The 27,710-nt window shown below is 37.6% G+C and overlaps 1 protein-coding gene and 1 long non-coding RNA gene across 2 annotated transcripts in view; one reads left to right on the top strand and one right to left on the bottom strand.

Moving 5' to 3' along the window:
* The window catches only part of LOC146489200 (uncharacterized), a 30,096-nt gene extending 21,116 nt beyond the window's left edge, over positions 1-8,980 (bottom strand). Inside the window, exon 1 of the mRNA XM_085107104.1 lies at positions 8,843-8,980. The gene's annotated coding sequence lies outside the window, so the exon portion shown is untranslated. The remainder of the gene's footprint in view (positions 1-8,842) is intronic.
* The window catches only part of LOC146489199 (uncharacterized), a 31,799-nt gene continuing 12,940 nt past the window's right edge, over positions 8,852-27,710 (top strand). The window contains exons 1-3 of the long non-coding RNA XR_014864114.1: positions 8,852-8,949; positions 9,063-9,207; positions 9,304-9,366. This is a non-coding gene — a long non-coding RNA (uncharacterized LOC146489199). The remainder of the gene's footprint in view (positions 8,950-9,062; positions 9,208-9,303; positions 9,367-27,710) is intronic.

Raw genomic sequence — 27,710 nt, 5'->3', positions numbered from 1 at the left:
GGCACGTACACGCAAGCAACGCCCTCCTCTTGTTTGTTCTGCAACGGCACTCACAGCTTGGAGCGATGCTTCAAGTTTCGAGACAAGACCTTTCATGAAAGAAAAGAGTTTGTGATGACCAGAAGACTTTGTGCTAACTGCCTAAGAGAAAATCATCTCGCCAAACGATGTAGATCGGCAAGGGCGTGCCTTTTCAGTGGTTGTGGAAAACGCCATCATTCTATTCTCCATCCACCGCCAACTGCAATTGAAGGTGTCGAGTTAACAGCTTGTGGTAATACTCAAGAGACTTCCTTAGAAGATAGATTGCAGAACGCCCGTGGGGCCGGCGAAGAAGCCCAGTGTGCTGCTATCGAATCCAGAAGATCTCGTGTTAGCCTTCAGATAGTTCCAGTGAAAGTTCATGGTGGTGATAGTGGTCTAGAAATTGAAACCTATGCCTTCTTGGATAATGGCTCTGATGTTACGCTCTGTTTAAGAAGCCTAGCCGAAAGCCTTGGTGTGTCCGGGAAACCTGTTCATTTCTCGCTGTCTTCGATAAATGCTGAGAACACTCCCAGATCGGGATACGAAGTGGCGCTAAATGTGATGGCTCTTAATGGTGATCATCCCATCTTCTTGGACAAGGTGTGGACCGTCGATCGACTCCCCATCTCAAAACGAAGCGTACCTTCTGATGAAGACGTGAGTCAATGGTCTCACTTGAAGGGTATAAAGTTCGCAAGATTTGACGGTGGAGAAAAGACTGTTGGTATACTTATTGGAAATGACGTGCCAGAAGCGCATTGGGTCTGTGAAGAGAGACGTGGAAGACGAAAAAAGCCATATGCGGTTAGAACCCCCCTTGGCTGGACGCTTATCGGCCGCTTGGACAGCTTCTCAACAGCTAAGGAAAGGCGAGTTAATTTCAAAGGAGGGTGTCAGGAAATGTTGTCGAGTCAGCTCAGGAGGATGTACAACGCAGAATTCAGCGAATCTCTCGCAAGTACAGAGTTAGCGATGTCCGGTGAAGATCGCCGAGCCCTTGCCATCCTGGAAAACTCAGCCCGTTTGGTAGATGGCCATTATCAGATGGCCCTACCCTGGAGTTACAAGCCTCCTTGTCTGAAGAATAATCGTTGTGTCGCTTTGCGTAGGCTTCACGTCCTCGAAAAGAGATTTCACAAGGATCCGACCTTGCAAAACCATCGACGAATACATCAAGAGAGGCCACGCCAGAAAGGTAATCAGATCGATCCTGTTGGTAAACCGCTGTGGTATTTACCTCACCACCCAGTCATTCATGAGCATAAGCCTGGCAAAGTTTAAGTGGTGTTTGATTGTGCGGCACGATTCGGCGATACGTCACTAAACGACCAATTGCTTCAGATTTTGGGAGTGACTTCGATGCTCAAACCGTTGACACTGTGAACCGTAGCTTTTATGTTGATGATTGCTTAAAATCGGTAGCGACAGTTCCTGAAGCCTCCAGGCTCACGAGCCAACTTGTACAGCTATTGGCCAGAGGAGGATTTCACCTCACCAAATGGATCAGCAATAGTCGCGAATTCCGGCCCATAACAGAGCACCGCCCGTTGCTAACCTAGATTTAAAAGACCTGCCTATTGACCGTGCATTGGGAACCCAGTGGGACGTGGAAGCGGACACGCTAAGCTTTCGCGTTAAGGAGAAACCAGTTCCTGACACCAGGAGAGGAATGTTGTCTCTGATATCTTGCCTCTACGATCCTCTTGGATTCGTGGCAGCTCTTATATTGCCAGCCAAGGTACTCCTACAGGAACTGTGCAGACTAGATTTTGGTTGGGATAAGACTGTTCCGAACGAAACACTGGTTAAATGGAGAGCGTGGGTAGATGATCTTTCAAAGTTTAAACTTGTCAGCTGGCCGCGCCGCTTTAAGCCTGAAGAATTTGGAGTGCTGCACAGCATTCAGCTTCATCACTTTTCGGATGCTTCAGAAGAGGGATATGGTGCAGCATCCTATCTTCGCCTCGTAGATGACAAGGGAAGGATCCATTGTGGATTGCTTATGGGGAAATCTCGTGTTGCACCCTTGAAGACCATCACCGTACCTAGGATGGTACTGTCTGCGGCAGTGGTTTCATAGAACAGCTCGATCTCCCGATACACAAGACAGTATTCTGGACGGATTCAACGATCGTGCTGCAATACTTCAGGAATGAAGCAAGAAGGTTTCATACGTTCGTCGCGAACCGACTATCGGTGATCCACGACGCCTCTTTCCTGTGCCAGTGGCGACATGTTGATTCGCTGCCCAACCCAGCAGATTACGCCTCCAGAGGCTTCTCCATTGCTGAAACTGCGAAGTGTCGGTGAAGGCTTAACGGACCATCGTTTCTAGGCCAAGAAGAAAGTGAGTGGCCAAGGCTACCTGACAAAATCCCAGAATTGCCCGAGGAAAATCGCGAGCTGAAGAAGAAGAACGCTCAGGTTCACATGACGGTACAAGAAGATAGTTTATAGTTCCTCTTATCACGCTATTCCTGCCTTTACAAGCTCCTAACGACTGTCGCATGGTTGCTTCGTTTTAAGAATAATTTACGCCGCCAATCTGGAGAAGTGAAGAAAGGAAACCTGACGGTTGACGAAATAGTTACAGCGACTAGAGAAATGGTTAAAGTAGTACAGAGACAAGCTTTCCCTAAAGAACTGTCTGTACTTCAAAGGGTCGCTCACGAGAATCCATCCCTTACTCCCACTTCCCAAAGAAACAAATTCGTATTTGTCGGATATGTTAGTCCTGTTCGAAAGCTTAACCCAGTGATTTTTTTTTTACGATGGTGTTATTTGCGTCCGAGGACGTCTGGAAAGGGCCTCCATAGAGTTAAGTGCCAAGCATCCCATGATCCTTTCCAGGAGGCATCATGGCACTGATTTGATCATTAGAGATTGTCTCGAAAGAGAAGGCCACGTAGGAGCCGGTCAATTACTAGCCAGTATAATACAGAAGTTCTGGATCCTTAGAAAACATGTGGCTGTACGGCGTGTAATTGGAAAATGTCTGAAGTGTCGCTTGTGGAATGCTAAGCCGTGTGAGCAGATTATGGCTACTTTACCCAGTGCAAGAGTCGCGCCTTGTGTTCCCCCCTTTTCCTCCGTGGGTGTGGACTACCTTGGACCGATGTTGGTCAAGTCAAGACGCAGTCAAGTAAAGAGATACGGATGTGTATTCACATGTTTAGCAATTCGGGCCGTGCACATTGAGATTGCTCACGACCTCACAGCCGATCCATTTATTCAAGCTTTCAGAAGATTTGTTAGTAGACGGGGTTCGCCGATCGAAGTTTTCAGCGACAATGGAACTAACTTTAAGGGTGCTGAGTCTGAGATCAAGACTGCTTTGGAGCACTGGAATCCCGATCGAATTGACAACTGTCTAAGGAGACGTGGGATAAGGTGGAACTTTAATCCTCCACATGCAAGCCACGCTGGTCGCGTCTGGGAGCGAATGATTCGCTCAATTCAGAAGATTCTCCATTCGCTTTTGGGCACTCAGATCGTGGATGATGAAACTCTACCTACCCTAATGGCAAAAGTTGAGAAGATATTAAATGACCGTCCTCTCACCTCCCCGACAAGTGATTCGAACTATCCTGAGCCTCTTACTCCAAGTAAACTACTCCTCTTGAGGCCAAACGTATGTTTTCCTCCTGGATAATCAGACGCTGCCGACATCTATGGAAGTAAACGCTGGAAGCAGGCCCAGTATCTGGCGGCCATATTTTGGAAACGATGGATACTAATGGGTACTTGCCGACGCTTCAAGTCAAACAGAAATGGCTCCGCCCGCGTCCAAATCTAGCAGTTGGCGATCTAGCTCTTGCGGGTGGCGAAAATTTTCCACGTTGACACTGGCAGAAGGGAATTGTGCAGGAAGTATTTCCGGATCGTCACGTAACTGTTCGACAAGTCATAGTTAAAAGAGCGACTTCGGTCTTGCGGCGTGATATTCTCAAGTTATGCCTGTTAGAAGGTGTCTCAGGATTTTGAAAGTGTGGAGAAAGACTGGACTGAACTTAGCCAAGAGCACTTTAATTAACTTCTAAGTGACTTCGAACAGTTTAAAGTAGTTTTCGGACTTTGTTTATTTTGTTTGGAAGGCTTACCATATTGCATGCGCCTTTCGGGGCCGGCATGTTACCGCGCTATGTTAATTTTTTTGAAATTTTTGCCTTTTCTTTGTTGTATTATCTCGTTGTCACGTGCGTCATGGAATTTAGCACTTTTTTGTATAAATTTAGTTTAGCGTTGTTGTAAAGTTCAAACCGTATTCATTGAAGACGACGTCGTCGACGGCCGCAGATGAAGAGATGCGAAGTACACGCGTTACGACACTAAACACTTTGCTGGACGAAGAAGGTGTTCGTTCAGAAGAAAACAGACGACTACCAGGATCCGTTTCTGCGTACAAAGGACATTTAACGAAAGCATACAGCGATATGAATTTGACACCCGAAAAAAATTATTCTTGATTGATTTTTTAGATCTTTGGATTGGTACGTGAAACCTTTTTTTGATGGGTTCTTCTTCCTAAAAACGTCGGATAGAAACAACTCTTCCATCATTAATAACAATTTGTCACGATAGGTTGTTGGTTTCCAATGCGCGCCACCTTTTTTGTCAATACGCTCCAAAGTTACATTCCAGTCACCGCCAAGAAGTAAATTATCAATTTCGGCATTGCTTAACAATGCCTCATTTAAGCCTTGGATAAACTTTCTTGGTTGCATTGAGTTATCAGGAGCATAAATATTACAAAAAGAAAGTTTAACCTTTTGAATAATCAAGTTCATGACTACGATCCTGCCTTCTGGATCACTGAAATGGCTGATAAGAAGGGTTAATCAAAATACAAACTTCTTTCTGATGATTGATCCCATAGGAGAAAAAGATGCCACCTCCCCATTCATTTTTCCACAGTGGTTCAGAGTATGTTTCTTGTAGGAGATAAAATAAATATTTTTGGCTCTTCAAATAACTGAAAATACTTCTTCTTTTAAGTTGGCTTTTCAAGCCTCTCACGTTCAAAGCAAGTTACCTGCACTTAGATAAATCTAACATGTCGGAAAATAACAAAATTATATCAACACAGAAAATACAGGTATACAAACAACCCAATAATAGGACTACTTTGCAGAAAACGCAAATTGATAACAATATCCGAAAGCTTGGGGTTGCAACAGTTTTCCAAAGAAGCTCGATACAGGGGGAGACATAAGTGCTAGGATAACAAACGATACAGACAAAAATAACCCTTCTAGCTATTCTTTTGTAATAAAAAAGAATAAATTTAAGCGTATTTTACTTATTATTTAGATCATTTAAAGTGCCCATAACCCCCCAAAATTTTTTCGTTAAAATAAATCTTTGCACCTGTTCGAAACGCATTGAGCCTTTTTGCGCCTTTTTTCAACCAAATCTTGACTTTTTATAAGCTGTAAAAGTTAAGAGATCTACAATCCTGGCCAAAAATTCCCGGGACAGGAACACAAAATAGCATTGTCAGTGAACATTTTCATTCTCCATATCTTAAGCCGGTCTTCAACATTTTTATTAAGCTGTCTTTGCAATTTTTGGAAAGCCCCCCTCCCCCAAACAATGATGAGCGCAACTGGAATCATTCGGACTGTAGATAAACTCAGCATCGTAACAACATTGCTTGGGGGTGGGGGGGGGGGGGGGGGAAACAGTTTGTGATTAATTTTGCAAATCGTCCCATTATTTTTGGCCAGGATTGTAGCCATCATCTGTCCCATGACCGAGCTGGTAAGGGGCAAGGGTCTATTCCTTACATGACGTCACAAACTGCTTTGTATGCATTTTCACAAAGACTTAATACAATGCAAATCTAAGATTTATTGCATTAAGCGAAAATTTTTGGGGTTATGTGCACTTTAAACTTATCTAGATCAGCCTCTTCTTGGATTTGGATGATTTTGGTACCTTCAGCAATACGCAGAAAAAAAAATTACCGTCCATTGTCCAGACTCGGTGGCAGGATTTTGCTATTTTAATTAAGCCGGCGAAGTTTAGCCAGAAGTTCCTTTCTCCTTGCTGTAAGGGTTTCATTGATGAAAATACTGCGAGTGGAGCACTCGCCACATAGAATGCTGGAAAAAACTGCCTCGTACAACTTGAATCGAGCTTGATAGAATTCTTGTTTTTTACTGTGTGATGAGAAACGCACAATAATGGGCTTTATTGCTGGCGGCTTTCTGTTTAGGCGATGAACAATGTCGATATCCTGACTACGAATATCAACATCCAATTTACTCGCAATTGACCTGATTACATCTTTTAAATTTTCATCGCGCTTTTCTGGAATTCCATGGATCTCCACGTTTAACTTATATTTTTTGGTGTACTGCTCCAATGAGTCTAGATTCAGCTCGAGGTCATAAGCCCTGTCCTCTAGTTGGGTAATGGAATCTTCCTGATCTTTTAAGTCTTTTTCGTACCTTTTAAGTGTAACTGTTGTCAACTGTTTCCTTTAGGCTAGCGATCTGTGTGTCGCTGATTTGTAAAGAAGATTTCAATTCCTCGATGTCTTTCCTCAAGGCCAGGTTTTCAGCTAAAATTTTACTCACGTCAGATTTAATTTCACAGAGCATGTTCCACATATCGTTCTTTGATTTCACCAATTTATCTGTCAAGGTGTCTTCATCCGAAGGAAGCAGGGAAGCGGCTGAAAAGGCCGCTTGAAGCCCACTCGTGTCTTCACGTGTTACTTGTGGTCGTTTCGATGCAGGAGAAGAACTTTCACTGAAGGCACTGCTCAATTCGCTCCATTGGCGTCGCGATCGCCGAGAGGACATCGATGATCAGCGTGTCATCTAGCTATTTGAAACTCGATCAAAAAGCCAGTTGAGCATTCTTTTGGGGAATTTTTCCTCCTTAGCAAAGAACGTGGTCCGCCATGTTGGCCCACTCCAAGATGCCACATTTTTACTCACCATCTTCTCTGCTTCGCACTTATTTCCCGGAGTTTTGCTTTCAATAAAACAAGCGAAATGTACAAAAATAGTCCAAACACAGACGAAATACTCAGACAAGCTCTGCAAAGTTATCGGTTTGTTTGTCTGAGTCTAGCGGGGCTCCAATTTTCAGTGACGTCATTCGGCCGCAGCGCCATTTCGATGAAAAATTTGACCCGTCGTGTAACCTGGGCGAATTTCATCCGGTATTTGAGAGAACATGCGATTGTTTACACAAGATTACGCCGAGTGGTCACGTTTCATCAATAAAAATATCAAAACAGACAAAAAGCTTTCCTAAACAAAAAATACTATTCAGATAGGTCTTTTTATAGACCTAAGAAGCAAAAGCGTATTGCAAGCGATTTGAAGTCAATTTTGAAGCGAATTTATCGGAGCACGTTTTTCAAACATCATGCAAGAACTGTACGGAATACGAAAAATAGGTCTATAAAAATAGTATTTCAGTACAAATTCACAATCAAACCTCTAGTTATTTGTGTGTTGTAATCCTATGAGCACTAGAACATTACCAAGAAAGTCCGCCGATTAAAATTGGATTTGCGACCCAAATCAAACAACAGTTGCTCTTTCGATTTACCGTTTCGAAAAAGTGTGTTTTCCTTCCAAAAACGCGAAATTGGAGTGTTTTTTAAGTTTACGACCAGCGTCCGGATGAAAATCCCCTGCATTGCGATAACTCATTCACTGCGCATGCCTGAAAGTTAACAACCTACCGACCCCAAGCGACCAAGTGACAAATACCCCACATCACGATCACTCGTTCATTGCGTATGCTCGAAATTAACGAGTTAAAAATTGTACATTGACACTTACATAAAGTGATTTAAAGACCGTAATACACTGCAATGTCCCCGTTTGACCGGTTTAATACGGATACGGGCAACGACATTTCACTGGACTTCTGTGTTGTTTACCTCATGCGCACGCGCCATATACTGATAGACAGCTGGATGGACAGATAATGCAGGTGTATTTCAGCACTCTTACCAGAAAAGAGAAACCAAAATAAAATCTTTTCGTAGTGGAAATCTTTTTCGTAGTGCTGGTGCTTCCTCGCCCTTTCGGGGCTCGGAAAAATACTCCGCAACTCGCAAAATATCGGGAGGGTTGTCCAATATACCCAATCCGACTCGATTCGTCTGGGATTATGACGAATCGACTCGAATCGATCGATTTGTTTGCCCTACAGTCGACCCGTCTTACCGGAAGTCGATTCGCTAGACACTAAGTTAAAAGACGGCTAAAGGGCTATGAGGGAGGGCAGAAAATGTCGACGATTCGACTCGAATCGTTCTCTTTAGTTGCTTTCTTTGCATCTTTTGAGTAATTATTGCGTTAATCTGAACGAGCGAAAAGAAAATGCATCATTTTACTTTATTTTCGACGCCGCTGGAAAGCCAAAATGGCGTTTATCGAGCTTTCTTAGATTTAGAAAAAACTTCACGTCCTTTGAATAGTATTTTCCAAAATAACTCACTATAGAGGTTCTTTGGGCAAAAAATGAAGAAATTGAAAATTTCACGACTGACGACGGATTCTCGATGTTTAGAGATTTGCTAACTGCTTGTTAAAAATTATAGCGTGACATGAAAAATATCCAGTGTAAAATGATGCACATGAACAGAAAGTAAATGAGTCGGGAGTGATGTATGCGAGGACTGACCCTCATCGTATTCTCAGGTAATCCCTGTTACACGAAGCCAGGAGACAGTACAAGGCCTCAAGCCCAGAATCACCTCTATATTAGTTGTTGTGGCACCTACTACTGTCTCTACTGTTAGTTCAAATTAAGATGTATAAGGACAAGAAGATTTTATACCTACCCTGAAACTGTTTCTCGGGAAGATATCTGCTTTTCGCTCAACCGACAGCTGGCAATATTTTCCGTGTAAAGCAGATCGAAGGGGTTTTTTCCCGACCCTGTGGTCTGGTGAGCTGGCACCGTTTCATTGGACTTCTCCGGAAAGAGGGAAAAACCCCTTTTCTTGACTAGACCCTTGGAGGCAACATAATTAATTCATGTTCTTTTTATTTACCGAACAGGTACATCTATTTATCAAAGACTAAAGACCGCGCGGTGCTACATAGGACTACCTCGAAACAGTTTTATTTTGGTTCCGTCCGTGAGTGAAAATGTTGGTTAATCTTATGCTTTATGCGTAATCTTAATCAGGATTCTAATATAAAAGTATGTGTATTGCGTATGATGAACGACGTAAATTATGCAGAAAAAAATAGAATATTTAAGACCCAGTTAACATGTGATTGTGGTTTTCTTTTTCAGAAGTTTATTGTACCCCAGAAGTCAAGTTATTTGATGACTGCAAAAGAAAGGTGCAAAGGAAAGGTGAGCTGATAAAATTTTCTAGATAACGGTACGCTAATTAATATACATATCGTATTGCAGCACAACACAGTTTCTTGTCGCTTATAGTCTCGCTGTATTTAGAGGAGTAGTTAGGGAGTTGGCGCTTTTAGCGATTTACGATTAATTAATCGAAAAACAATCGAAATATGCTCTGAAAAAACAATCGAAGAAACAATCGAAAGTGCGTTGAAAATAAAGTAAATGTTGGAAGAAGTAAAAATGCGCTAAAAATAATCGATATTAATAAACGAAAACACGCCAAGATTTCAGATTGCGTGACCTCACATGAACAGGAAGTCGCAATTCTCAGAAAACAGGAAATGTAACAGATAAGGGACTTTCCCTGCCATTTTTTAACCAATCACAAATTGGCTTACGCGTCTTGCATAGAATTAACTGCTCATGAATCCAAAGAAGACATTTAAATGACGCATCGGAAGCGAGACACGTTGTCAAACAAGAAGAGGTTTACATGCAGGATTTGTAAAGGATTCAGGCTTTATTTATGACCGTAAGTGGTGCGACGACTGACTTGGATGTTGACGAAGACGAATTTGAGGTTTACTAATGGAAAACGGAATCACAAGAATAGTAAGGACATCAGCGAACTGAACTGTTTGAGTTTTAGATTTTGAAGTGACCGTAAGCAGAACTGTTGATACCATTTTCAGGTATGTAACGTTTATCGTCGAAACAAGACAATGAAACTTTGTTAAGGTGATAGCTTCCAAGTTGATGGTTGTCGCTTCGAATGGTTTTCATAACATGAAACATTTGGTTGTTATTGAAAAGCGTTTGTTTATAATCTTGATGTTGGATTACAGTTTTCTTAATTCCCTTTGCTTTCTTCTCACATATGTATACTTTTTTAACACATCTGATAACTTTAGCGTTTTCTTTATTTACATAATTGATTCGTCTTTTATATAGCTGTAAATTTTTGATCGCAATCCAATAAATTCTACTATTGGTGTACCAGCGGCTTCATCCTTAAATTTACCGATCACTTTTTTTTTAGTTCTGTCTAAGTAAACCGATTCTTCCGGATAATCACTGTTGTCAAATTTGTCTCTATCATTCCAAAAGTCTTGATAAACATCTTCAGCTTCGATTTCATACATAAGGTTATCAGTATCTGTGAATAGTAATTTTGCTTTATCACCATATTTTGGTTTAATGTAATTACAATGGAAATCATACATTGAAGTTTTAGAAAGATCGAGAATACACATACCGACATATGCAGGCTTATTGAGAGTGATTATTTCTTTGATCTTGTGTACTGCAATAAGGTTTTCGTTACAATTAATAATATTAGAATTTACGAATAATGGTTTGGAAGATAATTTTAATAGTTTATCTTTATCAGTTACAAGTCTTACATCTACTCTTTTACGTATGTTTTCCATTGTCTTACGGAATACGTTGTTATTCATGAGCTTAAAAAAGTCTTTTTCGAATTAATTTTTGGCTTGAGTTCTTTTTTGAGTATTGAAGTTTACATACCCTTTCAACCAAGGAGATTGATTAAACTCAAGTACTCTATGAAACTTTGTAAATTTCAAACAAGATCTTTGTATAATTTAATATTTTTATTATGGAGTACATATTTTTCTTTTTGTTTTTCAATGTTGGAATTAATTTATTTACTTGTCCGACTGTTATGTTGAATTTTTCTCTTATTTTTTCACAATATGGAGCTAACATACTCCTGGCAACTTTATTTTTTTCAGGAGCCAGAGGGTAGTCGTTGTATAAATCATATAATTTATCAGGATACTCTATATCAACTTCAGCAATAAATCCTTTATTACCCTCATGTTTCTGTAAATCGATTTTGTAAAATTCTTTTTCATTTAACCATTTGAATCCACCTGTTGGAAGATGTTGACACATTGCCCAACCATATAGGTTATTAGCATCAAAATACATAATATACTTTGATAGTTCATTCTTATCGTTGTCTTTCATGTATTTATTGTTGGCTTTCCCATAACGATTAGCAATATAAGAAATACCACCTCTCGTACCCTTTTCAATGAATTGAAACATGTCAATGTCTGTCATTAGTTCCAATTTAATATCAGTCACCTTCAACATAGCATCCCATGATAAACCAGGAGATGTAAAGTAAAATAATGGCAAGGATCTAATTTATAATATAGTATAGGTGTTGCTAAAATTTCAAATACATCGGCTAAAAGTAGTATATATCACTCTTAAGATATAAATCATGATACTCTTCCATATTCTTTAATTAGTTTTTTTTCCAAACATTTTGAGCCTGTTTGTATTGTCCATCAGTTATACTTTCATCATTGAGTAGGCTAAAAAATTCTTCGTTGGATGGTAGTTCACTTTTATTAAATTTATCAAAACGTATCCATGTAGTCATATAGGGATAAACACTCTCTTTGATCATTAAATCAAACTTTTCTTCATGGAAATGTTCAGATGTATACTTAACTGCACCACGAGGTAAATTTGCAACTAATTTATCAAGACCGGTCTGGCGGAACTCATAAACTGAAAACTACCAATGAATGTAAGATTATATAACCCAACATAAAAGCCATATAGTTTTCCATATTGTTTCCACATTGATATTCATCTGACATTCTTCACCATTTTTGTTTTTGTAAGTATGCTTTTTAGCGATTTCACCGATCTGTTGTATAATAAAGTGACTGTCATATCCCTTCAAATTATGAAAAATAACTGGAATCCTATGGGTTAATTTAAAATTATGAAAGTGAGGATCGTAATCCATTCTTGTATCACATTTACAACTTTTACAATATAGTCTAATTTTTGAATCAAAGTCTTCGCACTCCTCTTCTTCCTCTTTCAACAATTCAAAGCGTTTCTGCTCAAATTCCAACTTTTTTGCCATATAATCTTTATCATATTTTCTATTTTTAAATATTTTCAATTTTAAATAATATTTTTATTTGTAATTTTTTTAAATTTTTTAAATACAATAATCCATTTTTTAAGAATATTAAAAACATAATCCATTTAATAAAATATTCAAAAAACATTTTTCTATAAATTTCTCATTTTTATCGGTATCGTGTATGTCAAACACTTTTAAGATATCATAATACGATTTGCCTTTACTCATCTCATTTAAAAAGTATAAACAGAAGTAACCACATGTAGTTGTTTTGATATTTTGTATCTGATTATCTTGATGCAGTAGTGTTAAATTGAGAATGATGATTATTCTAGAAAGTGACGCAGGCATACTCGGAAAAACGAAATCCGAGTGCTCCTATCAGGAGTCGAACCTAAGACCTTCCGATTACTAGTTCGGATGCTCTACCACTGAGCTACAGGAGACTCGTGGGAGCTAAGGCCATTAAACTAGGTTAATGGGACAAACATCCTGCATACCGCTAGGATTTGAATGTCAGACGTGTGGTATAAGAAAGAAATGTGATGGTATATTTCCAGCCTGGTGAATGAATGAGAATGATGATTATTCTAGAAAGTGACGCAGGCATACTCGGAAAAAAGAAATCCGAGTGCTCTCTTTTTTCCGAGTATGCCTGCGTCACTTTCTAGAATAATCATCATTCTCATTCATTCACCAGGCTGGAAATATACCATCACATTTCTTTCATAGTGTTAAATTCTTTGTTAATTGGCATGATTAACCATCTCTGGAAATGGAGGCATCCCAAATGAATCAAAGTAGTTTATAACATTATTTTTCACATAGGTCGGAACCCAATGGCTTCCACTCATATACGATGGTTCTAGATTGTAAATGAATAATGCTTGTTTGTGGTTATGAGGAGCATTATCATCTCTCGACAAAACATTATTTATTGGTATATTCAAGTATTTACACCATTCCAATAAATCATGATTGCTCAGCTCATAGCAATGTTTTATAAAATTGTGGCTTTACAATATCGCTTCAAGGATTGGTACACTGTTGAACGGGCTGTTTTTCTCCTAATAGTATTCCTTGTCCTTTTTTCGTTGTTTTGGGCTTTTTTTATACCGTTTCCTTTTATTTCATCCCATGTACCAAAAAATGGTGGTGGTTGATACACACCGACCCTTGGAGAACTACCACCAGCCTTTTTTTAGGGGGTTTTCCTATTCTTGGTCCTCCTCCACCAGTTAGTTTTTTATAGCCTCAATAGCAAGAGGGGCAGCAATACCGGCTAAAAGCGTCCCAAGGAAGCCTTCCTGTTGGGTTTTATTCAATCTAATCGGAACATCAGAGACAGTTTGCAAAGCATTTAAAATATCTTGCTTTTGTTTGTTGGTTAGTAAATGTTTATACTGTATAAGCTGCTCTATTTTGGAATTTGGAACAAAAGAACCACCCGTCTGCACTCCCTTTCCTGCTATCTTTTAAACCACCTGAGATGCTCCTCCAGAGGCAAGTCCTGCAAGAGTTGACAATCCAAGGGTTTTAGCCAATGCTGGACCGAATGTTCTTCCAAGTGTTAAAACTTAAGACCTGAGTGATCCACCGATTTGCTTTCGAATATTAGTCTTGACTAATTTAATTTTCATACCCTTATTCAATTTGCGGTTTTTTTCCCAATCTTTTGACAACATTTGATGGTACATACAAAGTGTCATTTCCGGATAAAGAATCCTTTGTTATTCTCAAAACAATGGTTTTTATGATAAGCACTAATCAGATTCTTTTTTGGTTATCTGAAAGTTTTACCTTGATTTCATAAAGTTGTGACATATATATAAAATATTTTCTCTTACTTTTCTAATCTTAAGCTATAACCGTCTCATTTCCAATCTTATCAATTTTAATTTTTTTCTTCATAAAGAACAATAGCATGAACTGAAAAATTTTGGTTATTGTTTTGAAATAATTTATTTCTGAATATCAACTGTTTGGGATCTCTTTTAACCTTCTCTGCTTGGGAAGTCAGATTGAAATAGATTAGTGGATATAGACCATTATAATTGGCTAGATTCAATTGTGTCAAGGTATTATAATCATTTCTCCTCATAGCATATTCCATAAGTTCATTGAAAATTATTACTTTACTTTCACTGTCATATTCCAATTCAGGATAAAATGTTCCGTTTCCATATTCCAGTCTACAGTTACTTAAAGTTCCACCTCCTGGAAGTGAAAAGGTGTTCATCGTGTATAGACTTCTTTCAACTTGTCGATGATCATTAGCATCTCTGTAACTATTTTTGAGATATACAAAAATATGCTTAGATTATCAATAGAAAATGACATCTGGAAAAATCCACTTGTCCTTGTTGCAGGTGAAACCTTATACATCTCTCTCATGTAATTCCATTCTGTTTGTTGTAAAAATGAGCTGACAAATTTATCATACATACTGTCTTTTGGTGTCAGCTTAGGCACCATTAATTGAAACCGGTTAACAACAACTCTTCCTGCATCCGTTGCATTTGACTTGTGAATTAATTCATCGTCATCGTTTATTCTTCGAATAAACTGTATCATCTGTATAACATTTTCATCTTAAGAGGCATTTTCAGCTCCACCACCCTCACCAATTCGCGTACGTTGAGTTAGAAGTTTTCTTGCTTCAAAACCAGTATTAGTAATCGCTGTTGTTCCCTCAGTATCCAGGTACCAAAGACTATTCCTTCCAACACTTCTTGCGAAATCTGATCAGAATATTCCAATAAATTCTTTGTAAATACCACATTATGAAGGTTGTCAGTATCATAAACAATTTTACCAGCTGATTTGATCAAAATATGCTTTATAAGGTTTTGTGAACCATTTATTACTGTGGCGCGGCCAGCTGCAGCATATCCAGAACCATCTGCTATTTTTTGTAGCTGAAACTGTACTTCAAAAAAGGCATTATACCAATCATAAAAAGAACTCCTATCATTAATCGTGAACTTATAGCCGTTCTTTTGTTGGTGTTGGTTGTTTCCTGGCAATCTTAAGACATCGTCAAGTTGCTATCTTACCAGTTCATATCTTTTCAAATAATCACTTGATCTGAAAGACATTTATATAATTAGATTAAGATAATTATTTTTCCTTTTTTTTCATTCCTGAGTCAGATATTAAACGATTGAGAATAATTGGTTGTGAGCCGTTAAGTTTTGGTGGTCTTTCTATACTCCTTAATTTATTCATTATGATGACACCAATTTTTTCGGCGGCTTTTTTTTCCGAGTTTATTTCCAGCATGTGAAATACCAGACTCCAATGCTTTTTTTGCTATAGGTTTAGCAAATTTACTCAAAACACCTTTTGTCAGTTTGAAAATATTATCGACTATTATACCAGTACCTTTGTGTTTATACATAAATCGACCTAGTTTTGGGTGATAAAATCTCGTAAATTCATATGGTTTCATATATTATTTGGGTGATAAAATATTCTATAATGTCTAAAAGAAAAACTGAAAATCAACTAAACTGCTATTGACCGAGTTACAATGAATGTCTAGAATAGCTGTATCTTGACTGAGATTTGGTATTCTCGGTCCCGTTTTTGTTTCAGTCACTATTTCCTTATCAAACCCAACCAAATCGTAAATATAACTGTGTGTTAAATTTAGTTGATAATTCGGTGTTAGTGTTATTGTCACTCTAAAAGTTGTCATCAAAAGATACATTGATTGGATAATCATCCTCTTTATTAACTTGGATATGTTCGTTCAGGTAGGTATAATTCCAAACACCCGCTGGAAATGCAATATTGGTAAATGTTTTGCCTCCATTTTTTCTGTATGATATAAGCTGATTATTGTATCCAGCATTCACATTGAACCATGTGAAACTTCATGTTGATAATTCGATTCAAACCGATCCCATATTCTTTGTTGTCGTCTAGATTGATATTTCTTGTGAGTTCTATTACAAAGTCACTTGGTGTATTACTATCCTTATTTTTGACAGAATAAGAACTTATAATCTGATAAGATTAAAATTTTAGAAATGTATTATTTTCTGATTCAGTTTTAATAATAAAGCCCATCCTTTATCTTCTACACCCATAAATTCGCAGATTTTTTTCCAGATACTGTCATGTTTATAGAAAATTCCATCATTTTTATACGATGTTAATTTTGGAAGAAATTGATTATATCCCAATAATTGACATATTTGGTATATAATTGGTATATTTTGATTTTCCTTTCCTTGTATTTTATCTATCCAATTGCAAAAAATGTGATGAGCGTTTATATTCATTGACCTTATTCTCGGTTGGAGGATCGTTGGTTTGTGTAATAACCTGTTTTACACATTAGGGCAAACCATAACTTCTAAAAAAAAAGTACCCAGAAAGGACTTGCAATCATAACAGTAATTTTCATCACATAAGTAATCTCTATTTTAATTAAAATACGTATAGTATCTTCGATTATATCGAACACAATATTTTTATTATTTTTTCCCCAAGTCATCCAGACCTCTTTTTTTTTCTTTTATCATAATTTAAGTATTTGTTATATAAAAATCCACAGTTTTTTAAGACATTAATTTCTTTTACAGAAATATTATTAATTTCTCTTTGTATTAATTTCATCTTTGTTCTAAATCCTTTCTTCGTATGATATCTGATGGTTCTAAAGTCTTTAATTTATTAATTATATTTTCGAGTTTCAAATTCAATGAAGGAAGCTGTTGTTCGTCAGTAAGAATTTCTTTAATTTTATCATTATATAACTTAGTAACAGATGTCATTTATACATGTGTTTGAAAAAAGTTTTTATATATTTTCTCATGTTGTGCTTTATTGATGGCTGATTTTTTCAATGACATGTCTAAAATTGCCATCCCTGTGTTTCTCATTTGTAATGAAGTATTGCCGGCTAACATTTTACCGACGATCAACTTTTAATTTCTTAAAAAGTTGTTTGGGATCATTGAAAAAAAAACCACATTTCCACCTCTTTTTGTTTTTATTCCAGAACCTTTTATTATTTTGAGTTTATCCCCATAATGTTTGATATATTGATTCAAAACACCACGTGCAATTTTTTATTGAGATATGCCTTTGTTTTAGTGTCATTCATTTCAGGTTCTTTTAGTTGCTTCTCTCTATCATCATAAATAGAAAGTTTCAACTCATCAAGTATATTATTGGCATTATCTTCTTCATCCAATGCATAATCAACAGCTTCATCATTATCACATTCGGGAGGAAAATGGTTCTTTAGGTAAATATTGCGGATCGACATAAACTTGTTTCTTTCCCTCTGCAAGATCCAGTAATGATTCTTTATAAGTTGGTGGTTTTTGGTACTTTCTGTTTCTCGTTTTCAGGTAAAACAGGTTGTTCAAACAAATCATCCAAGCCATAATCTGGAACATCATCTTTCTTCTTCTTAAGTCTTCTTTTAATAGGCAATTTCAAATTACTTAATGTAACATCATCTAATTTAGTGGTGATTGGCTTGAATACTTTTTGAAAAGATTCCTGGCTTGCTTTTTCGCCTAAATCATTTCTTTAAATTGTATCATGCACAAAATTTATCTTATTCCCTAATTCTGTTTCACGTTTTGCAAGTTCTTTCTATTTGAGTAAACTCATTTATATAAATGTTCTGGCAAATGGTCTGACAAATGATCTGCTGGCAGATGATTTGACAGCCAGTTCAATTTGTATAATATAAATAATAGTATATGAAGATTACTCTTCCAACTATAAATAGCTACATAGTTTCATGCCAGATAGATGTTTTCGGATGCTTATTACTGCTCCAAGTGAGGGTGGTAAAACTTACCTGCTTTTGGATATGATCCACACACTGCTGTACTTTGATAAGATATACTTGTATGCTAAAAATTTACAACAGAATAAATACCAACATTTGTTGAAGACATTTGAACCATTAAATAAAGAAGTAGGTTATCATGTTATGGAAGTTTCCAATGATAATATAATTCCTCTTTCCAAATTATCAGATGACAATCAAAAGTTAGTCATATTCGATGATTACCTAAATACAGGAACAAAAAATGATAATGAAATTCGAAACTTCTTGACTAATTCAAGAAACAAGAACTGTAGTTGTATTTATTTGAGTCAGTCTTTTTACAACACAGACAAAACAATTCGATTAAATTGCAGTCATTATTGCATTTTCGAGTTTCCTTCTGTTAATGAGCAAAGAATGATTTTTAAAGAGCTTGATGTTAAAAAATTTGATTATCTGAAAGCAACTGAAGATCCGTAAATCCAACTGAAGCCACGTAAATCCAAAGTCAAAAACTTCAATGAAAAGATTTAATCCCGGATAATTGTATATGAGATATTCAAATAGATTACTACCTGATAAATATTCCGCCGTGAATATTGAATCATATGGTAAAGGTGATAAGGGTGATCCCGGCGTTGGTTTCAAATTAACAGATGATGGTGAGTATGATATACAAAGCAAAAGAATGGTCAATGTGAAACAAGGTACAGGACACAATGACGTGGTGACAAAGTGTCAAATTCAATTGTTAGATGGAGCGAGACCTAGTTATGTTACAAATAACAAAGCAGCTATATATTCATCAACAGGTGCATTACACACACAAAGCTTGTATTTGAACGATAATGAGGGTGATTCCGGTAATTGAGATGAAATAGGAATCATGACTGAACATCAGTCATATAACAACGTGCATTTATACATCCCGAATATAAAAAAACTATGATGGTTATGGCGGTCGCAGAAAAAGTGAAATAATGGTCTCCACTGTTGACCAAATGATCGACGGTAAAAAGATATTCGAGAATATTGAAGTGGCCGTATCCAACAACAAATAATAAAACTGTATCAAAATGTTATGTTGATCATAATTTTCTCAACCGTCTAAAACCTAAGTTAAACGCTCTTGGTGGTGATTTGGATATGAGAGGTCATACAGTTAAAAATCTCAAACTAGACACAACTGAATCATCTGCGGCTCGAGTAGCTGAACTGAATCTTAAATTAAATAAAGCAGGAGATCAAATGACTGGAAAGTTAAATATGTATGGCTAACAAACAAATTACAAATCTTGGATACGATATCAGTAAGAGTTCAGACGTTATAAATCTTGGTTTCGCTGACCAGAAATATCTGCATAAAGTCTCCAACACTGATCTTGATATGGATTCTCACAAAATTAAGGATCTTGGGACGGCGACCCGTCCAGATGAAGCTGTTAATAAACAAAAATTAGATAGTTCTTTAACAACAATAAACAACAAATTAAAGGATAAAGTGGATAACGATTATGTTGATTCAGAAATAGCAACCAGTATTAATACAGTAGCAAATACAGTCAATTTAGCATTTAATTTAGCTTTGGAACGAGACGGCAGTTATTCAATGATTGGAAATCTCAATTTGAATAATAATAAGTTAATTAATATGAAAAGCCCGACAGATGATCAAGACGGTGTAAATAAAAAGTATCTTGAGGATACTCTTGCAAAATCACATTTAATATCATCTCACAAAACAAATGCATACAAATATCTTTTAGATCAAGATGAGAGCAGTTCTGAATGTAATATCAGAGTGAATGGTATATTTGATTTCATTAAATCACCACATCAAAATAAAAAAAAGCTTATGACATAGTTTTTAATTTGACAAAGGACGCAGGATCTAATGATTACAGATCAAGGATTGGATTCTGAATATTTATCCTCTTGATAGTGGAACATAATTTTTGAATTTTACCCTCCTGAAATGACAAATATACAGGTAACATGCCAGGCTATTACAGCTTATATACACTCGCAGGTTCAAAAAGATTTTTCTGATTATTCTAAGGTGCTGGTTAAAATAAATAACAGCAGCAAAGACGCACCGGATTACATTTATTTCACTATGCACGGTACAGCAACAGCAACTCCAGTACAGGGGTATCTGATTGTTTATGGTGTAAAGGATTGGTCTGATAGTGTTGATCCCAGGGTGTATGATGGGTTTGATAATACTATGTTTAAATATAATGAGACAAATGATACAATGGGAATAAATTTAGATTTGGATGTGCAAAATCATAGAATAACCGGTTATCCAATAAACAAACCTAACACTTACGAAGAAGATCAATTATTAAGTCGCAAACACATTTTCTCATTAACGAGAGATACTATTGTCGGTGGTCAATTTTACCCAGAAAGTACTCTATGTTATTTCAAGATTGAAGAATTTACATATCAAACCAGTACTCACTATTATTTTCGTGCTCTTTTCTTGTTTCCAGAAGCTCGATTACGTGATAGAAGAGTTGCAATAACATTTCGTCACAAAAACGGTCAAAAATTTTCTTTTTATTCAAACATATATAGGCAATGACCCAAGCACTTTAGCTTATGGTATCAATCGTTTATTCGAACCACTTCGATATATATTTTAGTGAAAGAACCAATAGTAAATCTTATCTAACTTACAAATCATTTTATTTATGTATTCAAATAATATATGACAAAATATACTGATTACATTCGAGATGAAAACAACAATTTTATATTAGATAAAAATGGAAACAAGATCGGCTATTAAATCGAATATACAAACGTCAATGATTGGCATAAACATAAAGAACGATTGCATGTTAATGATGATGGGCATCTGGATACTGAAGACAGACACTTGGTTATAAAAGATGGGATTAATAGTAACCACGCTGTTTCTAAAGGTCAAATGACAAGACAAATTGAAGCATTACAAAAGGCAATTAATTTTCAAATACAAAATAAAATAAAATCTCCTCTAGACACCTTCAAAGTTGAACTTCAAAGACAGATAAGACCCGTACTCGATTTATTGGACGAGGCATCGAAAGAAAAATAAAAAATATATATAATATATATGAATAAGATTTTAGATTTAAATCATATATCTAATAATTTATCTAATAAAGAAGTGACAGAATTAAAAGCTTATTACACATGATATCACAAAAAAAAAACAATGGTGCCACAAGGCAGCATTCGAAAGATTAAGAAAATGGAAGCTGACTGGTGATATTTCAAGCGTAATATTTGCCACAGGAGGTATCACTTCGGTAGTAATATCATCAGGAGTCAGTTTGGTGGCTATATCAGTTGTTTCCGTATTAATTCAATCATATATGAAGCATAAGACCCGCATAAGAATGTATTCATCTGGTGAATTTAATCCTCAAGAATTTTATAGTAAAATGCAACACTATGACGATTTTATACTTGATAATAACCCTCTTGTTGATTCATGGGCGAAAAAATACGATAAGATTTCCATAGCTGAATAGAGTTGACTATAAACAAAATGTCATTGTCTTGCTTCGACGATAAAACGATACATACATGAAAATCGTCGCACCACTTACGGTCATAAATATAGCCTGAATCCTTTACAATGCCTGTAAACCTCTTCTTGTTTGAACGTTTCCGATGCGTCATTTACATGTATTCTTTGGATTCATCAGCAGTTAATTTCTATGAAAGACGCCGTAAGCCAATTTGTGATTGGTTAAAAAATGGCAGGGAAAGTTACATTTTCTGTTTTCCGAGAATTGCGACTTCCTGTTCATGTGAGGTCACGCAATCTGAAATCTTGGCGTGTTTTCGTTTATTAATATCGATTATTTTTAGCGCATTTTTACTTCTTCCAACATTTACTTTATTTTCAACGCATTTTCGATTGTTTTTTCGATTGTTTTTACAGCGCATTTTTCGATTGTTTTTCGATTAATTTTTAGCGCATTTTTCGATTGTTTTTTTGATTAATTAATCGTAAATTTTTTACTTTTTAATTAATCGAAAAAATGCGCTAAAAACTTCAACTCCCTAACTACTTAGAGGCGCAGCAGTATTTTTAAATAAGTTAAAATAAATTGAAGTTGAAAGAAGTTGAGGTCTCATTCACACGCATATACGATGATGGTTTGGGAGCAACTCGTTTAAAGTTAATTTTACTGATTTATGGCTCTATTATAAACTTCATTTTTAGAGCTATAAATCAGTAAAATTAATTAAAAAATAAGGTGCCACAGATGAGAAGTAGCCGTTTCTTTGTGTAGCGCCATGGTAAACAAATTAAATATAACTAAGGCAAGTGTTTCTTGACAACGGTGGACATTTCATGTCCGCGGTTTCTAAGGCTTTTGTTTCTTGAAAACGGTGGGTGCTCAGAATTATTTTCTAATTAAAGAAATGCCTGCCTTTTGCCTTTACGGTGAAACCGAAAGGCCAACGGAGGAAAAAAACCCTTTTCTTGACTAGAAAAAGAAACTGTTTGGAGGTAACGTGATTAATTCATATTCTTTTTATTTACCGGATAGGTCTGTATAAATAAATAAAAAAATAAATGTTGTGAATTGTTTCATGACCACCTTAAGCCGGCGGCACACCTGGCGATTTTATACGCCGATCGCGGTGAATTTGGCGATTTTTGCCACGGATTGATACGGACACACTTGGCGATTTTTTTCGCCGATCGCGGCGATGTGGCAGTTTTGAAATTTCAAGTGATAAAATCGCCCAACCTGATGTGTTGACTTTACTGGCGATTCGCAGAAATGACCGTAGAAGATACCAAGGAACGAAATCGGTCTTCAAAGAAGTTATCCACGCGATTGAGGATAAGCACGACGACGATGACGATGAAATTCTGACAATCAGTGCCATCGAAGTTAACGCCATAGAGGACACGCAACATTCGATACAAGACACACGCGACGAAGCCTTTGCAACACTTGAGACAACTCAGCCAGAAAAGAAGCGGAAAATTAATCTTCGATGTAAAGTAGATACGGGCGCACAGAGCAATGTTTTACCCGTAAGGTTACTGCGCATAATCGTCCCAGAGAAGTTTGACGAGGAAAGTCAAGTACCGCTCGAAGAGCGGCCACCAATCAAAAATAAACAAGAACCTAATGGAGATGTACCCAGAATGCTTTAATGGTACGGTTGGATGTTTTGTCGACTGTACGTATCATATAACATTGGATCCCAAAGAACCTTCAGTGGTCCATGCACCACGCAAAGTGCCCATAGAGTTGAAAGACAAACTACAAGCCGACCTATGTGAGATGGAGAGCCAAGATATCATTGCAAGAGTAACACAACCCACAGACATGCTATCACAGAAAAAGAAAATGGACGACTTCGTTTATGCCTCGATCCTAAGGACCTGAATAAGATGATCAAAAGAGAACATCATCTCATACCCACTCTAGAGGAAATCCTACCCAAATTGGCAGGTGCAAAGCTTTTTAGTAAGCTCTTCAATACCGTTTCCTTAGGATGCTGTTTGGTCTGCGAATGAGCCAAGATATTTTTCAATTCAAGATTGGCGAGACATATCGTGGCTGCCAGGGAGCCTTTGGTATTGCCGATGACGTTAAAGTCTATGGAAAGAATGACAAAGAGCATGATTTACATCAACACGAAACCATGAAACGCACTAGAAAAGCTGGCGTCAACTGAAGCTTAATGACGAGAAATGTGTTATCAAGACGAAGGAGTGCAATTTCTTTGGTATGCTTTATACACCGGACGGTGTTAAGCCCTGCCCAGACAAAGTCAGAGCCATAAAAAACCTAGAACCACCCAAAGACAAGAAGGAGCTTCACACCTTTCTTGGGATGGCAACTTACATTTGCTCATTCATCCCAATCTAGCTGACCACACTGCCCCCATAAGAAACCTCTTACTTAAAAAAGAACGTTGCCTTTGTGTGGAATTCATCACATTCAAAAACCTTTTAGAAGCTGAAGCTATTGATATGTACCACAACGACCTTGGCGTACTATGACAGAAATGAACCAGTTGTCCTCCAGGTTGATGCATCAATCAAGGTCTTAGGCGCAGCTCTCAATAGCCAATAGCTTTTTCATCGAAAGCACTTATCCCTGCGGAGACCAGATTTGCCAATATTGAACGAGAACTATTGGCAGTAGTCTATGGCTGCGAAAAGATCCATTCGTACCTCTACGGAAGATCGTTTGTCGTTAAAACAGATCATCGCCCCTTAGAACAGATCTACAAAAAGAACTTGCCTACAAGCATCTCCACGTCTTTAAAGAATGCTGTTGCGTCTACAATCTTACGACTGCGTTATTAAATATCTCCCAGGAAGAGAAATGGTCACAGCTGACGCCCTGTCACGCCTTTCGCCACTGGATGTATTTGAAGTACCAGACAGGAATGCGAAGTTCACCACCTAGTCAGAATCACCCCAGCTAAAATAGAAGAATTTAAAATGAAAATAGACTGCAAGCAGTTCCTTCCTGGTCAGTCGAGAGCGTGCGCTCACAGCGCAGGGGGACTGGAGCGAGGAGAAATAAACGAGAAGAGACTGGGGGAGAAGAGAAAAGGAAATCGACTGCGCTCTTAAAGTGCCCCTAACCCTTCAATTTGTTTTCTTTTGGTAGATTTCCATATCTTTCAAGAACTCATTTTCGAAAAAAAATTTGAGAAATATTGAATCCTTTTTTTTTTTACGAGCGCTAGAAGTGAAGGCAGTCTTGTCGATATTTTCACCTATCGTTCGCATTAGTCCCCCACTCGGCCAAATATGGAGCGTGACGTAAGAAAAGGACATCGTGCAAAAATATCCGAAGATTCGCGGTAATGCTTCAATTGTAAACAGAGAAAATGGTTGGGAAATGTGTGGTTTTTGGATGCAGCAGCTCTCGAGATGTAGAGAAAGGAATCAGCATGCATAAGAGGGGTGTCGAATGGTCCCATTCAATTTAAAAGTGCTCGCAAAAATTGGCCTTTGCTCGAATTGCTCGCAAAAATTAAACGGGTGCTCGCTTGCTCGTGCTCGCAAAATTTTTGCAACTGCTCGCATGCTCGCACTCTCGTTAACATGTACTCGATTTCGTTAATCCTATTAATAAAAGAGAGATTCCAGCTCGCGGAAAATTTACGAAGTACTCGAAGTGCTCGCTGCTCGCTATCTCTATTTTTCTAAAGTGCTCGCTGCTCGCCATCTGTATTTTCTAAAGTGCTCGCTGCTCGCAAGAAAAATTTGACAACAGCTCGTGCTCGCAAAAATAAACACAGTGGTCGCATGCTCGCAAATGCTCGCAAAGACCATTCGATACCCCTCATAAGATTCCTTCTGAATCCTTCTGGTGTCCTTTTCTTACGTCACAGTGTCAAATATCGGACGCTTCTCATTGGCTCGTTCCTAATGAGCCCGCGAGAGAAAAATTTGTCCAGCGGGGCTTAAAGGGCGCAAAAATTTAAAACTTTCAGTAACTTTTAGCGCTCGTAAAATAAAAAGGATTCAATATTTCTCAAAAAATTTTTCGAAAATGAGTTCTTGAAAGATATGGAAATCTACCACAAGAAAACAAATTGTAGGGTTAGAGGCACTTTAAGAGCGGCTGCCTGCAAGAATCGAGAACTGCATTTCAGCGACCACTCGGTCGAATTTCTGATATTTCGCCTGAAGATACCCTTGAATTAACTATTTTCGAAAATCATATTTTAAAGTTCCAAGGTATTTTATTTTTTGAGAAAATTGCAAAAGTTTGAAATGCGGCCTAGGTGCGGTCACGGGCCGATGAAAACCGCGAAAATTTATGTCAAAGGACGAAGCACCGTTCACGGTGTAAAATAACCCAATGAACTTGAAACTTTACACAAACCTAGACCAACCATCTCACAAGAAAATTAATACAATAAACATTCCAAACTCGCTGGCTGCTTTCTAAAGCATGCAGATTTGTGTACGCTACTCAAAATGGCCTCGAAACTAATGCCTATTTTCATTAAAATAAAAGTGTTTCTGGTATGTCATTTTCTCTAAATTAAATCTCATATCTCGAAAGACGAAGAAAAGAACTTTATTTGTTCCAAGTTTCAAGCTCTGATTCAAACTCTTTCCCACTCAAGGAAGATCGAATATGCGTGCGATACTTGCGGCTCTCAATTCACGTCACGAATTATGAGAACAGAACCGATTCACAAACACTTGACATCTGGAGCCCGTGAATGTTTCCAAACATCACATGTTAGGCCCTAAAACTAATCAGATTGACTGAAGACAGCCATTCAATGTTTTTCGATCTCAGATTTCTTTCCTATTCTGCTCTAAAATAATATAGTTATTCCGGTCAATTAGCATATGAAACATGCGCAACAAATTTGCATACCATTTCGATGTCGCAGGAAAAAGTAGTGCAAATCAAACTTTACAGCTCCTTTATCTTCTTAAATGAAGCGGTCGATCAGTAGAATGGAGAAAAACGTGTGACTTTGTTCCTTCCGTGTTGTTTTGAGTGTTCGTTTTAAGCAGCGACGGCTCAAATCAATAAGCTAGCCTGACACTGAACAACTGTAACTCGATATTCACTTCGCTGATGTGGGTAACGCCCACGTGATCTTGGCCAGGCATTTCGGTATGGAAAGGGCGCTTTTAGAAACTGTAAAAAGTGAAAATTACTGCTTGTGGGCCAAGCTACGACTACCCTTAACCTTGTCAAGCTAAAAGACTGTATAAGAGATGCGAGCCGCCCTAGCCCATCTTGCCAGCTTTGGTTGTTGTTGTTGTTTTTTTTTTGCCAAAAAAAAGATTTAAGTATCAGTGTCATTTCGTTTTTTAACTTACAGTTATACAGACCCTGGAACGTCAATTTTTTCGTGAAAAAACAAACAAACAAAAAAAAAACACCCATAACCACCTTCCTCACAATTGAAAATATAAAATCTGTATATTTGAGAGCATAGTAGTGAATTTCCCACCGACCAACAACCCGACCTCCCCCTCCCCCCTAGCAATAAGCGTCAATAATGCTGTGGTTATTGTTTACTTTCCTAATGACCGTTTTCTCGCTGCTCCTGCCAGTTTTTATCAACTCCATGAAAAAAAAATAATAACAGGAAATCTGAAATTGGAAAATGTATAGGCGAAATACGGTCCTCACCCGCACGTGGTAGTGATAAGGGGCGCTTTCCATTCGTCCAAAAATTCCGGAAATTCCGGGTTTGGGAGCGAATGGAACAGACATTTTCCGGAATTTCATTCCGAAATTTTGGGTGTACCTCGCGAGGTTGGCCTAAAATTCCGGAAAATCGGAATAACCGGAAAATTCCGTTCCATTCGACCATTCCTGCTCGCGCCCAGTTTCTCAGAGCCCGGAAATCGAACTCAACATGGCTTCTAATTCTTCTGCTCAATGTTAATGCAATTTTCTGCTTGTTATTATGCGACAGATGACTTGAATGTTCTTTTGCACCACTTTTGCACCGGAGCCACGGCAAACTTTTGTAAGTAGTGCGAAAATGCATAGAAGCTACGCACAATGTCTTAAAGCTCGTCAGGAAAATACGTGCCCTCAAAGTAGTCGCCGACTCGGTTTAAATTCCTACGCAATTAGGAGCTACCCACACTGA

Source organism: Pavona decussata, unplaced genomic scaffold (genome assembly GCF_977016875.1).
Source record: "Pavona decussata unplaced genomic scaffold, jaPavDecu1.1 SCAFFOLD_6, whole genome shotgun sequence".
NCBI lineage: Eukaryota > Metazoa > Cnidaria > Anthozoa > Scleractinia > Agariciidae > Pavona > Pavona decussata.
Note: the sequence above shows the minus strand (reverse complement) of the source record. Positions and strands in the feature narration are given on the sequence as shown.